At 38.9% G+C, this 25,555-nt stretch overlaps 1 long non-coding RNA gene across 3 annotated transcripts in view; it reads right to left on the bottom strand.

The window, feature by feature from the left end:
- LOC147348230 (uncharacterized) overlaps positions 1 to 25,555 on the bottom strand; it is a 317,007-nt gene that overhangs the window by 82,911 nt on the left and 208,541 nt on the right. The gene's annotated exons all lie outside the window — the stretch shown is intronic.

The raw sequence follows: 25,555 nt of genomic DNA, 5'->3' as shown, positions 1-25,555 counted from the left end.
CAGGAACGGCTTGCCATTACCTACTTTAGGGGATCCTCCTGACCCAGGAATAGTACCCATGTCTTCTGCATTGGCAGGATTCTTTACCACTGCGCCACCTGTCAAGCTGAAGGAAGTTAAAAGAACATAGATACAGAAGATAGAAATTATAAACGGGAGTAGGAAATGTGGTGACTGCAGCCATGAAATTAAAAGACACTTGTTCCTTAGAAGAAAAGCTATCACCAAACTAGACAGCATATTAAAAAGCAGAGACATTACTTTGCCAACAAAGATCCATCTAGTTAAAGCTATGGGTTTTCCAGGAGTCATGTATGGATGTGAGAGTTGGACTAGAAACAAAGCTGAGTGCCAAAGAATGGATGCTTTTGAACTGTGGTGTTGGGAAAGACTCTTGATAGTCCCTTGGACTGCAAGGAGATCCAACCAGTCCATCATAAAGGAAATCAGTCCTGAATATTCACTGGAAGGACTGATGCTGAAGCTGAAACTCCAATACTTTGGCCACCTGATGCAAAGAACCGACTCATTGGAAAAGACCCTGATGCTCGGAAAGATAGAAGGCAGGAGGAGAAGGGGACGACAGAGGATGAGATGGTTGGATGGCATCATCAACTCAATGGACATGAGTTTGAGTAAGCTCTGGGAGTTGGTGATGGACAGGGAGGCCTAGCATGCTGCAGTCCATGGGTAACAAAGAGTCAGACACAACAGTGATTGAACTGAACTGAACTGAGAAAACGTGAAGTCTAATAATGGGTTCTGGAAAAAAGTGACAAAATCTGTAAGAGTCTAAGATAAGAAAAAGGAAAAAATAGAACAAAACATAAAACAATGGGATATGATGTATGCAGCAAATGGTCTCAGAACAAAATCTATTTAGAAAGTGAACAGGTGGAAAAACGGAAAGAGCTTAAGAAAAAATTGTGTCAGGAAATGGAGGAACAGACAGCATCTTAAATGAAGGAACTCAAAGGTGTCCACGGTCAGACTGTGGGTGGAAGTCAATCAGTTACTGAGGAGGGTTTCCATTATCCAGAGTTCAAATACCACATTTGGGGAAAGCTGGCTTCATTTCCTGGTCCCTCCTCCTCTAGTTGAGGATTTTCTACTTCCAAAGTTGAAAGGTAGAAAGGGTGCCTCGGAAAAATTCCTACTTATGATCACAGGTAATATACAAAGATGTTAAGAGCACTGGGTTGAAGGCCTAGCTACTCCAGGATGACATTGACCGGCAGGAGTCCAGCACAGCTGATGGACATCCTACTATGCTTGGAGAGAGGGAATGGAGGCAGTGTCTGCCTGTGCCAGTCACTGAGATAAAGAAAAAAAGAACCAAAACATATGTCACATGGATTTTCTCATGTGGCCAGCAAGCTGCTGCTGCTGCTAAGTTGCTTCAGTCGTGTCTGACTCTGTGCGACCCCACACATGGCAGCCCACCAGACTCCCCTGTCCCTGGGATTCTCCAGGCAAGAACACTGGAGTGGTTTGCCATTTCCTTCTCCAGGAAGCAGCTCTGGTCAAAACCACAGGAGGCTATGTACTTGATATTGAAAGCAGGAAAAACAAAACCAAATCTGTTCGCAGTAGAGTTATGTACAATGGGGAACCTAGGGGACATAGGCACCAACATATCAAAGGTTTGTCTTAATTATCTTTTCAAATAGAACAGAGCTGTGCTTAATGGCTTCCTGTGATAGTTATGTTCTTTAGAACAAAGGTATGGAAATAATGTTCTCAACAAGTGAACTGGGATCTAATTTAGTAAAGTGAAAGAAATAATTCCAATATACAGATGGGAGGATGTACATTATCTCTATAACCTACAAATATTGGTATTACTGAAAAGCAATTAAAAAGTTTTTTAAAGGTCCCTTGTATTACAGAGTTTGTTATAAGGCCAAATCAGCACTTATCATGAGCTAGGGTTACTACTTCTGCTTTTGACAAAGATTCTTTGACCAAACTTTTATCAAATTCCTGAACATTCTCTGAGGCCTGTGCACTTCCATATAAAATTCAGTTTCATCAGGAAGCCATCTAAGTCAGTTTAATCAGAACCTCCCACCCTTGATATCCTCCCACTTTACATATCTGATTAGGTTCCTCATCCCCCACCAACTCCCAGGTGACGTCTGATCACTCTGGCCTGTCTTCAGCAAGAATCCTATTGTTATCTCTGAAGTGTCCATGTAATAATTATTCTTCCACCCTACTCCATGGCTATAAATTCACATTTTTCCTGTGATGTATTTGGAATTGACTTCTGTTATATGAGAGTGAAAGTGTTAGTTGCTCAGTTGTGTCCAACTGTTTGCAACTCCATGGACGTCAGCCCACCAGGCTCCTCTGTCCATGGGATTCACCAGATAAGAACACTGGAGTAGGTTGCCATTCCCTTCTTGGAGGGATCTTCCCAACCCAGGGATCAAACCCAGGTCTTCTGCATTGCAGGTGGATTGTTTACCGTCTGAGCCACTAGGGAAGCCCCCAGTTGCAATAGTCCTGAATAAAATTTGTTTTACCATTTCAATTACTGGTCAGCTTTGGTGTTTGACACTTTTAACACTCTGCTTTATCTTCTTACATCAAAATGAGCACGGATTTTGAAGTATGCATCATCTTTGTGTATATATCTGCTTTAGACTTGGGGAGTCTCCTGCGGTTTCCAGTAGCACCCTTTATAGTTAGCGCCACATCTGATATCAGGTTCAAACTCAGGAATCCACAGACTCTACTTGTTTCATCTTATAGCTACTTAGTCAATTTGTCAAAGAACCAATGAATGCATACATACACACACACACACACACACACACACACACACACCCCCCAGACTGGAAGTTGGTACACAGATTTCTATCAGATGAATTTAATCAACAAATATTTATTATGCTTTTGCTTTGAGACGGGCTGGGCTCTGAGATAAAATTGAGAATTTACTGTCTAGTGTGGGAGAGAGGCCAGAAGAAAATTTAAGTAATAATTAATTATAGTTTGTGATAAAAGTTATCATAAAATAAACAGGGTGCTAGAGAATAATAAAAAGAGAACTCGTAAATTCATGTTGTTGTATAAATGACTGGCAATGGGAATAATAATCATTCCCACTGATATTTCCTTAGCAATTGGGCTAAAAGCCCAAATGTGAAATAATGATATTTTTATAGTTTAGTGATTTCAAAAGTTATTCATGTGTTGGACCACCTGGAAGATGTTGAGCTTAATTAAATAACACTACATGTAGTTAGCTACATCATGAATGTTTTAGCACACACATGCCATTTGGTTAAGTTTATGGCATTTTTAGGCATGTCCAATTTAATTAAATATATGTGCTACAAAACAATGTCTAAAAAAGTCGCAATGATAAACACTGCCCTAAAATCAAAACCGCTGCTGTACATTAGGCTCAGCAATTTCAAATTCTTCCATCAATACTGATTTGCTAAACTTAAATCATAGACAGATGCATGAGATCTAATGGAATTTGTGGAAGGAAAAACAGCAACTTTAGAGTCTATCCATTTGTCTTAATTTTAGTGGTCTGTTCTATATATCCACAGGCTGAGACTATTTCCCACCCAACAAAGATTTTTAGTACAGTGACTTTTGCTTGAATCTCAGTTATAAAACATGGATTTTTGTACACCTGAAATCATACAAATCACCCAATTATAACAATAGCTAAATTTCACTGGTGAGAAATAAAATATTGCCTGCCACAGAAGTAAATAAAGGATGTTAACAGCCATCAAACACATTACATCTGCCCAGATGGTGAGCCCTGAAGGAACTCAGGATGGAGACAAAGGGGCCACCCAGTGTTAAGCTCATCTAATAGTCAGCCACTGTTACCACCCCCACAATGCTGCCTGGGCAAACTCAGGATGAGGAAACACAGGATACTGGCCCCAGATAGCTGAAGTGCATATCAAAGGTAGGTATGATTCAGTGAGCCTAAACTCTTGCATCTAAACTCAGATGACCATTATATCTACTACTGTGGGCAAGAATCCCTTAGAAGAAATGGAGTAGCCATCATAGTCAATAAGAGAGTCTGAAATGCAGTTGCTGCTGCTGCTAAGTAGCTTCAATCGTGTCCGACTCTGTGCGACCCCATAGACGGCAGCCCACCAGGCTCCCCCATCCCTGGTACTCTCCAGACAAGAACACTGCAGTGGGTTGCCATTTCCTTCTCCAGTGCATGAAAGTGAAAAGTGAAAGTGAAGTCGCTCGTCATGTCCGACTCTTGGGTGCAATCTCAAAAACGAGAGAATGATCTTGGTTCGTTTCCAAGGCAAATCATTCAATATCACAGTAATCCAAGTCTATGCCCCAACCAGTAATGCTGAAGAAGCTGAAGTTGGATGGTTTTATGAAGATCTACAAGACCTTCTAGGACTAACAACCCAAAAAGATGTCCTTTTCATTATAGGGGACTGGAATGCAAAAGTAGGAAGTGAAGAGACACCTGGAGTAACAGGCAAATTTGGCCTTGGAGTACAGAATGAAGCAGGGCAAGGGCTAATATAGTTTTGCCAAGAGAATGCACTGGTCATAGCAAACACCCTTTTCCAACAACATAAGACAAGACTCTACATGTGGACATCATTGAATGGTCAATACCAAAATCAGATTGACTATATTCTTTGCAGTCAAAGATGAAGAAGCTCTATACAGTCAGCAAACAAGACCAGGAGCTGACTGTAGCTCAGATCATGAATCCCTTATTGCAAAACTCAGGCTTAAATTGAAGAAAGCAGGGAAAACCACTAGACCATTCAGGCATGACCCAAATCAAATCCCTTACAATTATACAGTGAAAGTGACAAACAAATTCCAGGGATTAGATCTGATAGACAGAGTGCCTGAAGGACTATGGAGAGAGGTTCATGACACTGTACAGGAGGCAGTGACCAAGACCATCCCCAAGAAAAAGAAATGCAAAAAGGCAAAAGGGTTGTCTAAGGAGATCTTACAAATAGTTGAGAAAAGAGAAGTGAAAGGCAAAGGAGAAAAGGAAAGATATACCCATTTGAATGCAGAGATCCAAAGAATAGCAAGGAGAGATAAGAAAGCCTTCCTCAGTGATCAATGAAAAGAAATAGAGGAAAACAACAGAATGTGAAAGACTAGAGATCTCTTCAAGAAACTTGAGATACTAAGGGAACATTTCATGCAAAGATGGGCTCAATAAAGGACAGAAATGGTATGGACCTAACAGGCAGAAGATATTAAGAAGAGGTAGCCTCAATACACAGAAGAACTGTACAAAAAAGATCTTCATGACCCAGACAACCACGATGGTGTGATCACTTACCTAGAGCTGACATCCTAAAATGCAAAGTCAAGTGGGCCTCATCACTAAGAACAAAGCTAGTGGAGGTGATGGAATTTCAGTTGAGCTATTTCAAATCCTAAAAGATGATGCTGTGAAAGTGCTGCACTCAATATACCAGCAAATTTGGAAAACAGCAGTGATCACAGGACTGGAAAAGGTCAGTTTTCATTCCAATTCCAAAGAAAGACAATGCCATAAAATGTTAAAACTACCATGCAATTGCACTCATCTCACACACTACCAAAGTAATGCTCAAAATTCTCCAAGTGAGGCTTCAACAGTATGTGAACCATGAAATTCCAGATGTTCAAGCTGGATTTAGAAAAGGAGGAGGAACAAGAGAACAAATTGCTCACATCCGTTGGATCATTGAAAAAGCAAGAGAATTCCAGAAAATCCTCTACTTCTGCTTTATTGACTATATCAAAGCCTTTGACTGTGTGGATTAGCAAACTGTAGAAAATTTATCAAGAGACAGGAATACCTGACCACCTGACCTGCCTCCTGAGAAATCTATATGAAGGTCAAGTGTTGGGGGCCAGAGTGAGGTACTCCGCCCGTGACAAAGGTCATGAGGAAGGAGGCTCGACATACGCAAAGGCGGGATCGAGCCTCAGGAGTCCCCCTGGAAATCCTCGAGCGTCTACCCCCATAACCAGAGCCTGCCTACTTTACTACTTTGTGCTCACCTACACCTCTGACTTTACGGGGGGCTGTCCCCTACCACCTCTTTTGGAGAAGGAGTTAACTTAGAGCTCCAGTTTATAATAATTCCTGGGCGTGATAAGAGTGTTTTAACCTACAAACTCCTCTGAAGGTTCTCTAGCCTGCCTGACAGGCTCCTCCGGCCACATGTGATTGCTCACAGCCTCCCAACCGTGAGAGGCACGAGATGCTTTAAACCTTCTAAAAACAGGTTCCTTAGAAAAGTTAGAAAACTATTAGTATAAGTATAATGGGCTGATTAGAAATTGTATTGGTGAAGGGTTTTTCATTTGTTGAGCCAATGTTTGTTGCTAAGTCTCCACATCCCCTGCCCTTACACACATTAATGAATATATAGAATTAACCTTTGATATTAATCACGTTAGACCTTAGGCTAAGTAAATTCTTTCCTTAACTAAAACCCACTACACCCTCACCCTGTAGGAATGTAACTTTATTTGGGTGGCGTCTGTTTTGAGAATAATCAGCCCTGGAGAAATAAGTGTCCTGATTGACTGACCGCTGTCACAAGGAGAGGGTCGTAAATTGTCAGCAGGCCCCCCTGGCCAGAAGATGATGTAACACCCCTAAGACCTCTGTATACATTTGTATGAAGCACCTGACTTTGATAAAAGTCAGGACTGCTGTCCCCACGTGACTTTTGTATAACATCTAAGTGTATAAAAACAGACTCTGGAAAATAAAGAATTGGGATCAGTTTCTTGAAATACTGGTCTCCCCATGTCGCTCTCTCTCTCACTCTGGCTGAGTCTCCATCTGGAGCGCGGAACCCACCATGCTTACTAATTATGCCTGGGCTTCTAAGATCCGACCGGGGAGGCCTCAGTGTCTCCTCTCCTTCGGGAGAACGGAAGGACGCCTGCGGCCTACGTAAGTGGTGCAAACTTCTTGTCTTGAAGTTTTATTGGTCTCCCGCGTAAACCAAGCTGCTCAGCCTCTTTTCTCCACTGAATTTTCCTACTGAGCTATCCTTATTCTATTACTCTTTATATCTTTAATTAATATCTAATTGAAGCTACTGTATCCTGATCCTCGCCTACGCCGTCTCTCCTTCGAATACCCTGGATCAGCCGGGGCTGGTCCCCGGCAGTCAAGAAGCAACAGTTCCACTGGACATGGAACAACAGACTGGTTCCAAATCGGGAAAGGAGTACACTGAGGCTGTATACTGTCACTCTGCTTGTTTAACTTATATTCAGAGTACATCATGTGAAATGCTGGGCTGGATGGAGCAAAAGCTAGAATCAAGATTGCTGGAGAAATATCAATAAGTTCAGCTATGCAAATGGTACCACCCTTATGGCAGAAAGCAAAGAATAACTAAAGAAACTTGAAGAAAATGAAAGAAGAGTGTGAAAATGTTGGCTTAAAACTCAACATTCAGAAAAGAAGATCATGACATCTGGTCCCATCACTTCATGGCAAATAGATGGGGAAACAGTGACAGACTTTATTTTGGAGGACTCCAAAATAACTGCCGATGGTAACTGCAGCCATGAAATTAAAAAATGCTTGCTCCTTGGAAGAAAAGCTATGACCAACCTAGACAGCTTATTAAAAAAGTAGAGACATTAGTTTGCCAAAAAGGTCCATCTAGTCATAGCTATGATTTTTCCAGTAGTCATGTATGGATATGACAGCTGGACATAAAGGAAGCTGAGTGCTAAAGCACTGATGCTTTAGAACTGTGGTGTTGGAGAAGACTCTTGAGAGTCTCTTGGACTGCAAGGAGATTCAACCAGTCTATCCTAAAGGAAATCAGTCCTGAATATTCATTGGAAGGACTGATGCCGAAGTGGAAACTCCAATACTTTGACCACCTGATGCAAAGAACTGACTCATTTGAAAAGACCCTGATGCTGGGAAAGACTGAAGGCAGTAGAAGAAGGGGATGATAGAAGATGAGATGGTTGGATGGCATCACCAATACAATGGACATGCATTTGAGTAAACTCTGGGAGTTGGTGATGGACAGGGAGGCCTGGCATGCTTCAGTCCATGGGGTCGCAAAGAGTTGGACATGACTGAGTGACTGAACTGTAACTCTTGCATCTACCCATATATACAAAAGCACTAAATTCCTTAACTTGAGAAATCTGGTTTTCTTTTATTAACAGTAATCTTTTGATGTTCTGACTACAAGGTCTTTTGTTGCAAAAACACCTATACATCCCTGCTTACCCAACCCTTGCCTCTTTGAAACAGTTTTCTTTTTTCTTTATTTTATTTATTATTATTATTTTACTTTACAATATTGTATGGGTTTTGCCATACATCAACATGCATCCACCACGGGTGTACACATGTTCCCCATCCTGAACCCCCCTCCCACCTCCCTCCCCGTACCATCCCTCTGGGTCATCCCAGTGCACCAGCCCCAAGCTTCCTGTGTCCTGCATCAAACCTGGCTGGCGATTTGTTTCTTATATGATATTATACATGTTTTAATGCCATTCTCCCAAATTATCCCCCCCTCCCTCTCCCACAGAGTCCAAAAGACTGTTCTATACATCTGTGACTCTTTTGCTGTCTCACATACAGGGTTGTTGTTACCATCTTTCTAAATTCCATATATATGTGTTAGTATACTGTATTGGTGTTTTTCTTTCTGGCTTGCTTCACTCTGTATAATAGGTTCAAGTTTCATCCTCTTCATTAGAACTGATTCAAATGTATTATTTTTAATGGCTGAGTAATACTCCATTGTGTATATGTACCACAGCTTTCTTATCCATTCATCTGCTGATGGACATCTAGGTTGCTTCCATGTCCTGGCTATTATAAACAGTGCTGCGATGAACATTGGGGTACACGTTATCTTTCAATTCTGGTGAAACAGTTTTCTTAGAGTGATCTGAGATGTTGTGTCCCAACATCTGAAATATTCAGAAAGTCCTCCAAATAAAATATAACTCTCAACTTTCAGCTAGTACATTTTTTTCCAGTTAACAATGGTGTGCAATCCGTACTGTAGCATTGCTTTTCCTGTATGTATACATTATAAATGTAGACATTTAAGAAGGGCAATCATTAGAATGTGAACTTAGACATGTTTTAAAAAAGATGGAGATTTTTTGAGTTTGAATTGTAAAATATCAAAAACATTTGACATGTATTTAAGCATCTAGAAAGTTGATTATTATAGAATTTCATGCAAAACAGAGCTGAGGTGTTTGAATCTACCTTCCTTTGACATACACTGAAATGCTTCTAATAACATGCCTCTTTCAGTGAGTACCCTTTCAGAGCCTAGAAATGCTGCCTAAATGCCACAGCATATTTTAATCATTTATGGTCAGCCAAGTTCTACTAATTTGTTATCATTATAAATATATACAGGGAATTTACATTGGTTCTTTTCTTCGGGCATATGTTACATGCTAATAAAGCTTTACAAAGACCTTTCCAACTTTTCTTGAGTATCATGTCTCAAGAATTTTAATGAAAAGAAAAATCAATTATGGTGAGGCTACACAGAAAGCTTTCAGTTTGCAAATGGTGATCTCCCTCTTAACATCTTAACAGTAACAGATATGAGCTGATAATTAAATTCTCATAGGTCATAACTGCTGGAAACAAGAGCACATCTTTCAACTCATTCTGCCATCTTTCCTCATGTATCTGCCCTGGAATCAGATGGCTTCTGCAGCCTCTGGTTTCTTGGTGATAAGGTTCAGATAATAGAAAGCGCTGCACACAACGTTTCTGAAACAGCTCCCTTTTACGTTAGCGTTCTGTAAATCGACTTTTCATATGCTCACATCTAATTACCTTGGCTAAAGGTTTTTCATCATGCTCTGAGAACTACCTTCATTTATTAGAGAAATGTTTATACATGTGTGCATGCTCAGTCACCCATGAGGCTCCTCTGTCCATGGGATTTCCCAGCAAGAATACTGGAGTGGGTTGCCATTTCTTCCTCCAAGGGATATTCTCCACCTGGGGAATGAACCCAGATCTCCTGCGTCCTGAACCCAGATCTCCTGCGTCTTCTGCATTGGCAGGCAGATTTTTAACCACTTAGCCACCAGGGAAGACAGGAGTGTTTATGATTTCTGTCAAATCAACAAGGAAGACCCTTGAACACTAAAACACAATATTTGGATTATTATTATAGTGCTATGTTAGCAGACTCATCAAATCTATTGGTAAACATTTAAATTGCCAAGCAATTAGTAAGAATGATTAATTGTTTATATTTATTCATGCTAGTTTAGCTCTTCAAATACAAATACTTTAGGATTTTGAGTTTCCAAAGAGTAAAGCACTCTAATCCTGGAAAATAATAATAAGTTCACCAGAATCCTAGAGTCATAAATATAAAATGTACTATATATAGTACCATAAATTTCAAGATTAGACATAATGTATTACTTGTCAAACATGTAATCATAAAATTTGTGCCTATATAAATATCAAACAAATATATGTCATGAAGTATATAACACTGGTTTCTTGGTTATATTTCTAATTTCCCATAATTTTATAAAAAGTAAAATCTTTTTGCTACATTTTATGTAATTAAGTATTCCAAAATTGGAGCTTCTGTGTTGCTCTTATGCTAAAGAATCTGCCTGCAATGCAGGAGACATGGGTTTGATCCCTGGGTCAGGAAGATCTCCTGGCGAAGGGAATGGCAACCCATCCCAGTGTTTTTGACAGGAGAATTCCATGGATAGAGGAGCCTGATGGACTATAGTCAGTGGGGTTGCAAACAGTCTGACATGATTGACTAACACACACACTCACACACACACACTCCACAATTATGTATTAAAAGCAAAGAGCTTTGGCCCATTTATAGACATTTCTCCAAAGAAGACATACAGATGGCTAACACATGAAAAGATGCTCAACATCACTCATTATCAGAGAAATGCAAATCAAAACCACTATGAGGTACCATTTCACACCAGTCAGAATGGCTGCGATCCAAAAGTCTACAAGCAATAAATGCTGGAGAGGGTGTGGAGAAAAGGGAACCCTCTTACACTGTTGGTGGGAATGCAAACTAGTACAGCCACTATGGAGAACAGTGTGGAGATTCCTTAAAAAACTGGAACTAGAACTGCCTTATGATCCAGCAATCCCACTGCTGGGCATACACACTGAGGAAACCAGAAGGGAAAGAGACATGTGTACCCCAATGTTCATCGCAGCACTGTTTATAATAGCCAGGACATGGAAGCAACCTAGATGTCCATCAGCAGATGAATGGATAAGAAAGCTGTGGTACATATACACAATGGAGTATTACTCAGCCATTAAAAATAATACATTTGAATCAGTTCTAATGAGATGGATGAAACTGGAACCTATTATACAGAGTGAAGTAAGCCAGAAAGAAAAACACCAATACAGTATACTAACGCATATATATGGAATTTAGAAAGATGGTAACAATAACCCTGTGTACGAGACAGCAAAAGAGACACTGATGTATAGATCAGTCTTATGGACTCTGTGGGAGAGGGAGAGAGTGGGGAGATTTGGGAGAATGGCATTGAAACATGTATAATATCATGTATGAAACGAGTCGCTAGTCCAGGTTCGATGCAGGACACAGGAAGCTTGGGGCTGGTGCACTGGGATGACCCAGAGGGAGGGTATGGGGAGGGAGGAGGGAGGAGGGTTCAGGATGGGGAACACAGGTATACCTGTGGTGGATTCATTTCGATATTTGGCAAAACTAATACAATATTGTAAAGTTTAAAAATAAAATAAAATAAAAAATAAATAAAAGCAAAGAGCTTCTGTTTTTAAACTTAAGAGTCCTGGCCTCATTTCATAAGTAACATAAAGATATCTTAGAAATTGAATATTCATTCATTTATTTATTCAGGAATTTTTTAGATAACATAATGTAAGTCAAGTAATTTCCTAGGTGCTATAAATATAATACTAGTAACAAGCAAAAAAAAAGACAACCAAACATTCAAAATATTGAAAATAAAGAAGGACTCTGTGTCTATGGTTCTTATTTTAAATAACCGAATGAATAAAAAATGATAAAAACTATAATGAACAACTCCATTATACTGAACAAATGAGAATTAGTAGGGGAGGGGAACTTTTGAGAGCAAATTCAAGTAGTACTTGCTGAGAACTTCCTTAGCAATGTGGTCTGATCTCATTATTATCACAAAAACCTTGAAAACAGGTATCAACTCCACTGACAAAATGTATTTTGTTGCAATCTTCTAGTTTTTCCATATCTGTTTATTTATTTTTTATGAAAACTATTGTCATGAAGTTTTAGTCATTTTCAGGAGAATGTAAAATGACTGCCTATTTTCACATGCACCTTCTAATCCTTGGTGGGCAACAACAGCTTCTTTATGTATATATATATACGTACTGCATGCAAAGAATGCTACAAGGTGGGGTTTGGTACTCACACGTGTAAGGCATTGTCTTAGTCTGCTTGGGCTGCCATAACAAAATGCCATCGGTGGCTTTAAGTGACAGAAATTTATTTTTTACAGTTATAGAGGCCGGGAGGTCCAAATCGAGGTGTTGGCCAGTTCAGTTTCTGGTCAGAGTTCTCTTCCTGGCTTGCAGAAATCTATCTTGTTATGTGCTCATGTGACACTGAGACTGTGTCTCTTCCTCTTCTTAAAAGAGCACCAGTCCTATTGTACTAGTGCCTTTCCCTATCAAATGATTTCATCAAAGCATCCGCACAGGCCCTATCTCCATAGGAGTTAGTGAGGGAACTAACACCCTCAAAGATGTCCTTTTCACTATAGGGGACTGGAATGCAAAAGTAGGAAGTCAAGAAACACCTGGAGTATCAGGCAAATTTGGCCTTGGAATACGGAATAAAACAGGGCAAGGGCTAATCGAGTTTTGCCAAAAGAACGCACTGGTCATAGCAAACTCCCTCTTCCAACAACACAAGAGAAGACTCGACACGTGGACATCACCAGATGGTCAACACCGAAATCAGACTGATTACATTCTTTGCAGCCAAAGATGGAGAAGCTCTATACAGTCAGCAAAACCAAGACCAGGAGCTGACTGTAGCTCAGATCATGAACTCCTTATTACCAAATTCAGACTTAAATTGAAGAAAGTAGGGAAAACCACTAGACCATTCAGGTATGTCCTAAATCAAATCCCTTATGATTTATACAGTGGAAGTGAGAAACAGATTTAAGGGACTAGATCTGATAGATAGAGTGCCTGATGAACTATGGATGGAGGTTCATGACACTGTACAGGAGACAGGGATCAAGACCATCCCCATGGAAAAGAAATGCAAAGAAGCAAAATGGCTGTCTGGGGAGGCCTTACAAATGGCTGTGAAAAGAAGAGAAGCAAAAAGCAAAGGAGAAAAGGAAAGATATTCCCATCTGAATGCAGAGTTTGAAAGAATAGCAAGGAGAAATAAGAAAGCCTTCCTCAGTGATCAATGCAAAGAAATAGAGGAAAACGACAGAATGGGAAAGACCAGAGATCTCTTCAAGAAAATTAGAGCTACCAGGGAACATTTCATGCAAAGATGGGCTCAATAAAGGACAGACATGGTATGGACCTAACAGAAGCAAAAGATATTAAGAAGAGGTGGCAAGAATACACAGAAGAACTGTACAAAAAAGATCTTTATAACCAAGATAATCATGATGGTGTGATCACTCGCCTAGAGCCAGACTCCTGGAATATGAAGTCAAGTGGGCCTTAGAAAGCATCTCTACAAACAAAGCTGGTGGAGGTGATGGAATTCCAGTTGAGCTATTTCAAATCCTGAAAGATGATGCTGTGAAAGTGCTGCACTCAGTATGCCAGCAAATTTGGAAAACTCAGCAGTGGCCAGAGGACTGGAAAAGGTCAGTTTTCGTTCCAATCCCAAAGAAAGGCAATGCCAAAGAATGCTCAAACTACCACACAATTGCACTCATCTCACATGCTAGTAAACTAATGCTCAAAATTCTCCAATCCAGGCTTCAGCAGTATGTGAACCATGACCTTCCAGATGTTCAAGCTGGTTTTAGAAAAGGCAGAGGAACCAGAGATCAAATTGCCAACATTGGCTGGATCATTGAAAAAGCAAGAGAGTTCCAGAAAAACATCTATTTCTGCTTTATTGACTATTCCTAAGCTTTTGACTGTGTGGATCACAATAAACTGTGGAAAATTCTGAAAGAGATGGGAATACCAGCCCACCTGACCTGCCTCTTGAGAAACCTATATGCAGGTCAGGAAGCAACAGTTAGAACTGGACATGGAACAACAGACTGGTTCCAAAAAGGAAAAGGAGTACATCAAGGCTGTATATTGTCACCCTGCTTATTTAACTCAGTAACCTCAAATATGCAGATAACACCACCCTTATGGCAAAAAGTGAAGAGGAACTCAAAAGCCTCTTGATGAAAGTGAAAGTGGAGAGTGAAAAAGTTGGCTTAAAGCTCAACATTCAGAAAACTAAGATCATGGCATATGGTCCCATCACTTCATGGGAAATAGATGGGAAAACAGTGGAAACAGTGTCAGACTTTATTTTTCTGGGCTCCACAATCACTGCAGATGGTGACTGCAGCCATAAAATTAAAAGACGCTTACTCCTTGGAAGAAAAGTTATGACCAATCTAGATAGCATATTCAAAAGCAGAGACATTACTTTGCCAACAAAGGTTCGTCTAATCAAGGCTATGGTTTTTCCAGTGGTCATGTATGGATGTGAGAGTTGGATGTGAAGAGAGCTGAGCGCCGAAGAACTGATGCTTTTGAACTGTGGTGTTGGAGAAGACTCTTGAGAGTCCCTTGGACTGCAAGGAGATCCAACCAGTCCATTCTAAAAGAGACCAGTCCTGGGTGTTCATTGGAAGGACTGATGCTAAGCTGAAACTCCAATACTTTGGCCACCTCGTGTGAAGAGTTGACTCATTGGAAAAGACCCTGATGCTGGGAGGGATTGGGTTCAGGAGGAGAAGGGGACGACAGAGGTTGAGATGGCTGGATGGCATCACTGACTCAATGCACATGAGTTTGGGTGAACTCCGGGAGTTGGTGATGGACAGGGAAGCCTGGCATGCTGCAATTCATGGGGTCTCAAAGAGTCAGACACAACTGAGCGACTGAACGGAACTGAACCCAGGGTTAGAGATTCAACACACAAATTGCGGAGAGGCACTATTTAAATTGTAACCTAGGCAGTCTATATTCTGAGTAGATTTATTACATGGTTAAGGAACAAAAGCCTTTGCATATACAGTGCATCAATAGCATAATATTTGGTGAAGATGCTGAATAAGAAAGAATATGATATGAGATCAGGAGAGTTGAGGAAGTGTGGCCTGTGTTGATGTGCACCTAAGGTACAGCTGAGTTGGGTCAGACACACTATGTGAATCTCAGTGCTGCCAAAGTGACTTGGGTAGGTTACCTAAATGCTAAGCCTGTTTCGTGAGTTACACATGGAGATGACCTAATACCCACTGGACATGTCACAGGCCAATAATGAAGACAATGGTTTTAAAGGGCCTAGACATGGTATTAACCCTTGGCTAAACAAGTGTTAGCCACCAAATGGATTACTATTGATAACCAAGAAAGGAACGTGGAGAGAAGGAAGGTGGGAAGGAGAGAAGAAATATGGGGACAAAGGAAAAAGAGATTTTACCAGCCTACATATGTTTTATCTAATGGAACTTCAATTTAAAAGTCATACCTTATGGGTGTCTGATAGAAGCAAAAGACCTAAAACTGCCTGTTAATGGCCTGTTACCAAAAAAAGGAAATCAGGCCCTAGGTATGATCTTCTTTTGGCCCAGGGATTTGCAATCCTGAGATTGGAAAGAGATGTAAGTGAACATTTATGAGATGGTATAAAACTGGAAATATTCTCACCCTTGGGGCAAAGCAGTCATGTGCTAGTACTAATTAAGCCTTGTTTACCTTGCTAGAGCAACAGAGGTTCACAGGCAAAGGAGAAAACAGATGTTTAAAAATCACCACTTTCCTTCACTTGAACTTCAGCACTTTATCCATTAACCTGGTCTCTTGCAATATTATTTTGAAAAGTAATTCTCTCAGAAAGAACTCTTTATATGAATGAGATATTAACACCAGTCAGTCCAAATCATGAGCATTCTTGCATTGAAATGCTTCTTCTATAGGAAATAACTTCCTAGTAATTTTTTTCACAGTAATTATTGTTTCAGGCAGCAACAGTGAGGAAGTTTTCCCTGTGGTAAGGTTAAGATTGCTCCTAAATAATTCTCAGTGCCTGAAACAGTTGGTTGGTCCCTTTTGGGCAAGGGAGGTATGGGGAAAAATATATGCAGAGGAGGGCTGAACCTGAACAGCAGTTTTAATATCACAGACATACGCAGAAAGACAGGTTACATTCTTCCTTGAAGTGGTTTCTTTGCCCAACCAAAGATAAACTGAATTAGTTCTACAATCTCTACGAGCTGGCTGAAGAAAATTAATACATGACTCTTCAACATAGCTCCAAGTCTCATATATGAATGTGTGAATTTCTCATAAAGTTTCTTTGCTTTGTATTATATAGTTATTCCTGAATAAATATGAAATACCTTTTCTCAGCCAACAGGTAGGCTTGATATTCTGTGTTCTGAGCTGATTTCATTATACTTCATTGTCTTTTTTCCCATAGGATGTGTCTATTTCTCTGTTATGTATTATCTTTGTTTTCTTTATTATCTTTGTTTAAACATGAAAGAAGACTTCCTTTTCCAATTAGGGGGTTTCCTTGATTTCTCATTGAAGATATGTGGGTGAATGAATCAGGCTATTGAGACTCCACATCAAAGCCACCAGCAACAGAGGCGCCAGGTCACAGAGATCCATGGAGAAGCCTTGTCTAAACCATGACATGTGGTGAGCACAAGAGAGAAATGAATTTAGAAGTTTGCCGGGGGAGTATTTCATACAAAGACAGAACAATTTAAGGCAATAAGGTTAGAGAACTACTCCTGGATGCTGTAAAAGGACTTCTGAAAATCTTGAAATTTTATTCTAAAGAAGAAGACTGATAAATTTGATTTGTAAATATTTTCTCCCATTCAGTGGGTTATTTTTCACTTTCTTGATGGTATACTTTTAAAACGCAAAAGTTTTTAATTTTGATAAAGTCCAACTTATCTTTTTTTTGGCAGGTCATGATTTTGGAATCATACAAAGCAATTAAAGAAATCAAAGTATACAGTGAAGGAAATGGGAGGAAAAAAGAAACATCACATTAGAGACTACTAACTCCATTCAGAGACCCTTTAACAGATCAGTTCAGTTCAGTTGCTCAGTCGTGTCTGACTCTTTGCGACCCCATAAATTGCAGCACGCCAGGCCTCCCTGGCCATCACCAACTCCCAGAGTTCACCCAGACTCACGTCCATCGAGTCAGTGATGCCATCCAGCCATCTCATCCTCTGTCGTCCCCTTCTCCTCCTGTCCCCAATCCCTCCCAGCATCAGAGTCTTTTCCAATGAGTCAACTCTTTGCATGAGGTGGCCAAAGTACTGGAGTTTCAGCTTTAGCATCATTCCTTCCAAAGAAATCCCAGGGCTGATCTCCTTCAGAATGGACTGGTTGGATCTCCTTGCAGTCCAAGGGACTCGCAAGAGTCTTCTCCAACACCACAGTTCAAAGGCATCATAGCAAACATAGCATAGTTTTCAGAGGATTTTATTTAATATCATCAAAAAATTTGAACTAAGTAACATATGCTTAATACATTAATATTTTAATATGAACTAACTGAAACATATTTAGTATTTATATGTATACCATCTTGACAGAGCACACATCTTCATTTAATGCCTATAAACTTGATGACCAAAAAATCTCAAATTCTAGAAGGCAAAAATCATAAAAATCTCATTCTTTGACAAAAATATAATAAATATAGAAATAAGTAAGAAAATAGTAGCAGAAAAGTAAATCAACAAAGAAAAAATTCGTCTTTGGATTTCAAAAGAACCTTCCTTTATGCAACTCTTAAACTAAAGAAGACTATAAAGCTGAAAACACTAAGTCTAAAGAATCATAATAAAAATATATCAAACAAATAAGTTATGCTTTGTATCATAAGAATTTGAATCCCAGTAATTGCTCTGGTCACAGTAATGTGTAAGCAGCATGTTGACCTGGGTTATTAGCAGTTGCTCTGTATCTGCTCTCCACACAGGACTCTCTTCTTTGCTAACCCTGTCTCTAGCTCTGCCATTTTGCCTCAATTCTGGAATACACATATGTGGAAAAAGTAGAATGAGAGGTTTCAGGGATTTTTGTTTTTAAACAAGATTAGTTCTAAATTTAACTGTACATTAAAAATTATCTAAACTTAAGAGTTAGTTTGAAGATATGACCTAATATTAATAAACATCTCTTTACTTAAAGATTCATTTGCTTCCTTATTAGATATTGTGAGTAGGTATGCTTAAACGGAGGAGCAGAAATATACATTCAGCAAAAACAGAGAGCAGTCATTTAAAGGTGGCTTTCACTCTGTGTCTGCCCTGGACTGAATTCAAGGTGAAATTCAGCGTCAGCTAGGATGTAGGTGTGAGGTGTGTAGACATCCTGTGCTGCATGTCAGTCTGGTGTTTAAAGGAATGTGTTTGTTGTACCATGTGGACTCTAAATTCAACTGTCTGTTCATTTTGTCTGGTGTTTAAATCAACAAAAAACTGATGTATTCTATCACTGGAGGGAAAATGCCAAAGTAGCAAACTTCTAATTGATGACATATCTCTTCATATGATGCCCCTTGCAAAGAATTGTTTGGGCTCTGACTTTGAAACTTGACCAAAAATGAGATTCAAAATCAGTTGTTTTTTTTTTTTTAAACAAATCTAAATGTATTTGATGTGACTTGACTTTGTTGGTAAGATGTTGAGGACAGTTCTTATTAGCAAAATCTTAATTTCTGGTAGATCTATAAAAAGAGGTATGTCCCCAAATTACAAATGAGAGAATGAGATATAAGGAAAACCTTGGTTAGGTTAAAATGTTTTGAAAAGTAGTAAGATAATATTTATTTGGCAAATACAGAATATATAACAAATTAGTATTATCAGAATGGGGCTGTTCTATCTGAAATTTACAATTGTATTAATATGATTTTTTTGGATCAAGAATAATTGGTTACATATCATCTCTTTTGGTGTTTGATATGTATTTTAATCTTTTTCCTTCAATAAATGTGATATATTAAAGAAAATAAAGTATGATGTAAGGCAAGAGCTTAAATTTTATATAATTTATATCTATTGTGAGAAAAGATTGCTTGCTTATCACTAGTGAATTCCTTTGTTTTCTAGGGGAAATAAAAATATATTTATCTTTTTACCTAAGTTTTTCAAATAAAATACTAAAGTGTTTTTAGAACAGCGATCATCGCAGTATTTTTGTACATCTTATCAGTGTGTTTTTAGAAAACAGGCTAATGGGAAGGAAATACAATACAGGGCCAAATTGATAAAACCAATGGAAGGTGGGCGAGCACAATGTGGTGTCAGTGTGACCTTGAGAACTTAGTTAAAATAAAAGACTGCAAGCGTTAAAAAAAAAAAAAAAAAGTTATGCTGTATTCAGAAGAAAAATTTTAGCATGAAACATGTAACTATGAAAGGAAATACAAAAATAAGTGAATTAAATATTTAATTCAAGAAATATAAAGGATTTATAAATCTTTTAAAAAAGATGACAAGAAATAGAGATGAATGCAGAAACTGATGAAATAAAAAAGTAATAAAATAAAGTGATTAAAACATCAGTGGCTTATTATTTGCATACACAAATAAAACAATCAATCCCCAGTTACACTAATCAGGAATACAAAAGGACAATTAAAAAACATGGAGATGATCACATATAAAGATGAATAATAGCAATTTTTCAAAACTCTAACAAAGCACACTTGAAAACCTGAATGAAGTTAATCTTTTGTAAATATGAGCCAACAATATGGATCCTGATATAGAAAAGACAGAAATAAATCTGCAAACACTAGGAGCTCATTTCAGAGAGCCCGAGACATTGTACTAATATCTTTTTAAGCATTTTCACATAACCTAAATATTTCATTTCTTAAACTACTGCAGAAAACGACAAAAGAAGATAAAACTCCAAATTCTTTTTATAACACCCAATATGTTTCAAATATAACAAAGATCATTTTCTTAGAATATGTTAGTTAGTTCTAATTTATTAATGATATTACTCAAATCCTCTGCTAGATTTAGTATGTTTTACCTGCCATGGGCTCTCAGAACTGAGTTATTGTCATATCAAGTGGCTTACAGCAACATACATTTATTATCTCACAGTTCTAAAGCTCAGAAGTCTGATATGGGTTTCATGAGATCAAAATCAAGATGCTGGCAGGTCTTTGTTCTTTTCTGGAGGTTTTAGAAAGCAATTTGTTCCCTTGCTCCCTTGGGGTTGGCAGAATCAGTTCTTTGTCCCAGTGCTCCCTGTTTCCTCGCTGGCTGCAAACTGAGGGCTATTCTCAGTTTCTAGAAGCTGCCTGCACCTCTTTGCTTGTGGATATGTTCCTCTATATGCAAATCTGGTAACTAGGTCAAGTTTCTCTCATACTTAAAATTTCTCCCCTCTTTTAGTCCATCGCAAGTCTCTGAAATTGGAAATGTCTCTACTTTTAAGGATGTCTGCCATTAGATAGAACCCACACAAACAATCCAGAACTATCTCTCCATCTCAAGCCAAATAATCTTAAGTACATATGCAAACTCTCTTCTTCCCTGGAAAATAACATACTCATAGGTTTTGAAATTTGGGCATCTCTGTGGGAATTAACTCATCCTTTGAACCACCCCATAACAACGAAAAAAAAAATGAAAAAGTTACAGATTAATTTCATCTTTGCATATTGATACAATATGGATAACCTAAATAAACACAGTAGCTAATAAAATTAAAGCATGTTAAAAGTAAAAGAATTACCTCTTTGGCTAAATGTGATTCATCCTGAAAATTCGAGAGTGATTTAAAAATGCAACTTATAATAATATATCACATCATTCAATTTATGACAAATCAACACGTTTTTGTTTAACACTTAAATGTTTCTTTTCCATCTCATTAAACTATTAGGAAAAGGATAAGAAAGTGGGCTGGAAGAGGTAGCTTGATCTGGACCTTTTCATTTCAATGGCTCATGATACTGAATAAGTCAGAGCACTAACAACTGACTAACCGCTCAATACAGAGAGAGGGTAGGTAGTACTGCACCATTTTATGCAAGAAATTAGGCTTCATTCCTGGATACCTTGCCTAAGAGCCCTTGGCCTGAGGCTTTCCTTCCATTATCTTTTCTTCCCACTCCTTCTGTGGGTCCTAGTGGCCACCACATCTGCACACTGGCACTCTACTTCCAAAAGTCTTTCAGATACTGGATGTGGATGGAAGAATAAACGAATAGTTTAATTTCTTGGAGTCAAAAAGGACCTTTTACATTCTCTTCTTCAACTCTGTGCTTTTACAAAGTAGAAAATGATTTAAGATACAGGATCTTGCATTTATTTTGAAACATCATCTGGATTGGAATCCAGTTATCCAGTTCCTTCTGCTATTATGCTGCTTTGATCGTCCTGGGTGAGGCAGAGGCAAGCGCCACAGAAAACTTGCCTAGCTCTGAAATTAACTAAGTTCCAAACAAAATGTGATCCCGACATTCTTGTGGTTGCTTTGGTTCTTTGGGGATTTAGGATGTCTGAATGTGCCTTCTTCCTTTCTTTTAGTGACTGGCTGGCCCAATCCTGCTTGACTCATCTCTACTTCCTGTTCTGCTCCTTGTCTCTTGGTCATTGTACTATGTGTAAGATCACCATTAGAACTCGGGAAAGACGGTAAAACTAAATTTGTGACTCTGGCAATTGTTTTAATCATTGAGACATTTGATCTCTACTGAGAAGCCATCTTCTTCCCAGGTCTTCATATCGCCTTCCCTCTGCATATAAGAATACTACCCAAGATTCACTCCTCAAATTAAAGTTTCACATCTTGACTTCCCAGCACACAATGACATATTCTCCCTCTGAACCCCATGTACTGAATATCTATTATGGGCCACATATTGAGTCAAAGGCTTTAAAATATCTTCACTTATTTAATCTCAGAAAAACTTGCTGAAGAAGAATTATAAGTTTTAAGATGAAGAGATAAGAAAATAAGAAAGGATCATAGTATTAAGAGGACTACACCAAAGCCACTGCTTACTGAGACTGGACCATGGACCAAAATGTGCAATAGGTTTTCTGTGTATTAGCTTGTGAAATTCTTCAGTAATTCTATAATACACTACTACAATTATCCCCATTTCATAGATAAGAAAACTGAGGCACAGGGGGTTCAACAAACATCCCCTGGAAAAGACACTTAGTAACAGCATTACATCTTGAAGTCAGGCAGCTGAATACAGAACCTAGGTCTTAATCACTATGATATTTGCCCAGGTTCACACAGTAGATAAATACAATCTTGTAGAAACATGAAGCTAGGCTTCAACAGTACATGAACCATGAACTTCCAGATTTTCAAGCTGGACTTAGAAAAGGCAGAGAAACCAGAGATCAAATTGCCAACACCCGATGGATCATAGAAAAAGGAAGGGGATTCCAGAAAAAAAGTCAATATCTGCTTCATTGACTCTGCTAAACCCTTTGACTGTGTGGATCACAACAAACTGTGGAAAATTCATCAAGAGATGGGAATACCAGACCACCTTACCTGCCTCCTGAGAAACCTGTATGCAGATCAACAAGCAACAGTTAGAACCAGACAAGAAACAATGAGCTAGTTCAAAATTGGGATAGGAGTATGTCAAGGCTATATATTGTCACCCTGCTTATTTAACTTATATGCAGAGTACATCATGAGAAATGCCAGGCTGGATGAAGCACAAGACAGAATGAAGATTTCCGGGAGGAATAACAATAACCTCAGATATGCAGATGATATCAACCAAGTGGCAGAAAGTGAAGAGGAACTAAAGAGCCACTTGATGAAAGAGAAGGAGGAGAGTGAAAAAGCTGGCTTAAAACTCAACATTCAAAAAACAAAGATCATGGTATCTGGTCCCATCACTTCATGGCAAATAGATGCGGAAACAATGGAAACAGTGACAGACTTTATTTTCTTGGGCTCCAAAATCACTGCGGATGGTGACTGCAGCCATGAAATTAAAAGACACTTGCTGCTTGGAAGAAAAGCTATGACAAAATACCAGACAGTGTATTAAAAAGGAGAGACATCACTTTGCCAACAAAGGTTCATCTAGTCAAAGCTATGGTTTTTCCATTAGTCACGTATGGATGTGAGAGTTGGACCATAAAGAAGGCTGAGAGCCAGAGAACTGATGCTTTTGAACTGTGGTGTTTGAGAAGACGCTTGAGAGTCCCTTGGACTGCAAGGAGACCAAACCAGTCCATCCTAAAGGATATTGGTCCTGAATATTCATTGGAAGGACTGATGCTGAAGCTGAAGCTCCAATATTTTGGCTACCTGATGCAAAAGGCTGACACGCTGGAAAAGACTCTGATGCTGGGAAAGACTGAAGGCAGGAGGAGAAGCAGACAACAGAGGATGAGATGGTTAGGTGGCATCACCAACTCGATGGACATGAGTTTGAGCAAGCTTCGGGAGTTGGTGATGGACAGGGAAGCCTGGTGTGCTGCAAACAGTGGGGTCGCAAAGAGCCGGACACAACTGAGAGACTGAACATAACAATAACTAGAGAAACAACCCACATGTCCATATCCAACTGAGAATGGATAAACAAACTATGGAATATTTATACAGGGATATTATTCACAATAAAGAGAAATGAAGTACAGATGCAGCCTACAACGTCTAAGTGATATAAGCCAGTTATAAAAGAATACACATTAACTGAACCCGCTTATATGAAATGTCCTGAACAGGCAAATCTACAAATACAAAAAATGAAATAGGGGTTACCTTAGGTTAAGAAGAGAGGGAATATACTTGAAGGAAAATGCAGATTGACTGCTAATGAGTATGGATGCTTTTGCGGGGGAGGGCAATGAAAGTATTCACAATTGATTATGGCTATCATTGCACAATTCTGTGAATATACTGAAAATCACTGAATTTTACAATTTAAATAGGAAAATTGTATAATGTGAATTACATTTCAATAAATTAATTAAAAAAATAGGGTTAGAACATCAATCCGAGAATTTTGGATTTAATTCTGTACTTTTTTGGGCTATACCTGGCAAGCCATCACTTACTAAGCCTCCCCTTGCATCACTAGTTAGCTCTCCTTATTGGTTCTTCTTCTTTTCCTAATCAGTGTAATAAACCACTGCTGGGCAAGAACGGCATAGTAATTATCTTTGTTGCATCAGATCCCCAAACGCCAATTCTGGTATTGTTATTCCCAAAGTCAGCTCAATACATTTTTTGTTTGTTGAATGATTAAAATAAAATACTTCCAACTGAGGTGATTCTAGGCTTATAGAACAGGACTGTCCCTGAAAAGCAGAATAAGGTTTTAATGTAAATGTCTAAATATTCTTGTGTGCTCAATATTTGGAAAAAATCATTATCACCATGTCACTATCTCGGTCTTAGAGTGAACAGCCATCTGTCTATTTTTATTTTTGGAAATCTGATTTTTGGAAGTCATACTCATGGCCCCTTAAAGCAGGTACATTTTAAATCTTCTTCTCTTTTTCAAGTTGATTTGGTTCACTGGTATAACACTGGAGACTCTACATGGAAAAATGCAAATGTATTACAAATGTTTTTGACATATAGTGTCATAATATTCTAAGTGGGTTTAACTTTTACATTTCCATTAGCTGGTGGTAATAACATAATAAAAAGTAACAAATGATTGGAACATTCAAAAGGAGGATAAACAGCTGTAAAGCTGTGTGAGAGTAATTCTGCAACAGTTTCCATGGATTTGTGCTATCAGAGAATCACATATAGTCGAATGCAGTAAACTACTATTTTTAAATGTTCCTGTTTGTTCTTACTCACCTTGCGCAGTCACTACTAAATCTCTTAATCATACAGTAAGGGCATTCCTTGCCCTTGTCTCTCCTCTCTCTCCCTCCCACTACACATGATTTCTCCCAAGAGGATCATGGGAATCATCTGTTGTTGCTATTGTTTAGTGGCTGTTTAGCTGCTAAGTCGTACCCAACTTTTTGCAACCCCAAGAACTGTAGCCTGCAAGACTCCTCTGTCCATGGGATTCTCCAGGCAAGAATACTGGAGTGGGTTGCCATTTACTGTGATGCAAAACATTCTTAGGTATACTTGGAGACAAGAGATAAAAGAAGGATGGCTGAAAAAGAGGGGCTAGAGGGAAGAAGAGACCCTTCTGTTTGGAGAAGAAAAGAACTTCCCCAGAGAACTAGGACACCACGCTTCCTGTTACTGTCCGGATAGCACAGTCCATCCACTCACTGGTGTGAATACTGAGTTTGACAAAACGGGTCAAGTCTCTGCCCTGGAGAT

The sequence above is a fragment of the Bos grunniens genome, chromosome 22 (assembly GCF_055505025.1).
Source record: "Bos grunniens cultivar Pamir isolate PY7600 chromosome 22, Bosgru_T2T1.0, whole genome shotgun sequence".
NCBI classification, from domain to species: Eukaryota; Metazoa; Chordata; class Mammalia; order Artiodactyla; family Bovidae; genus Bos; species Bos grunniens.
The sequence above is the reverse complement of the archived record's forward strand: the minus strand, read 5'-3'. Positions and strand labels throughout refer to the sequence as shown.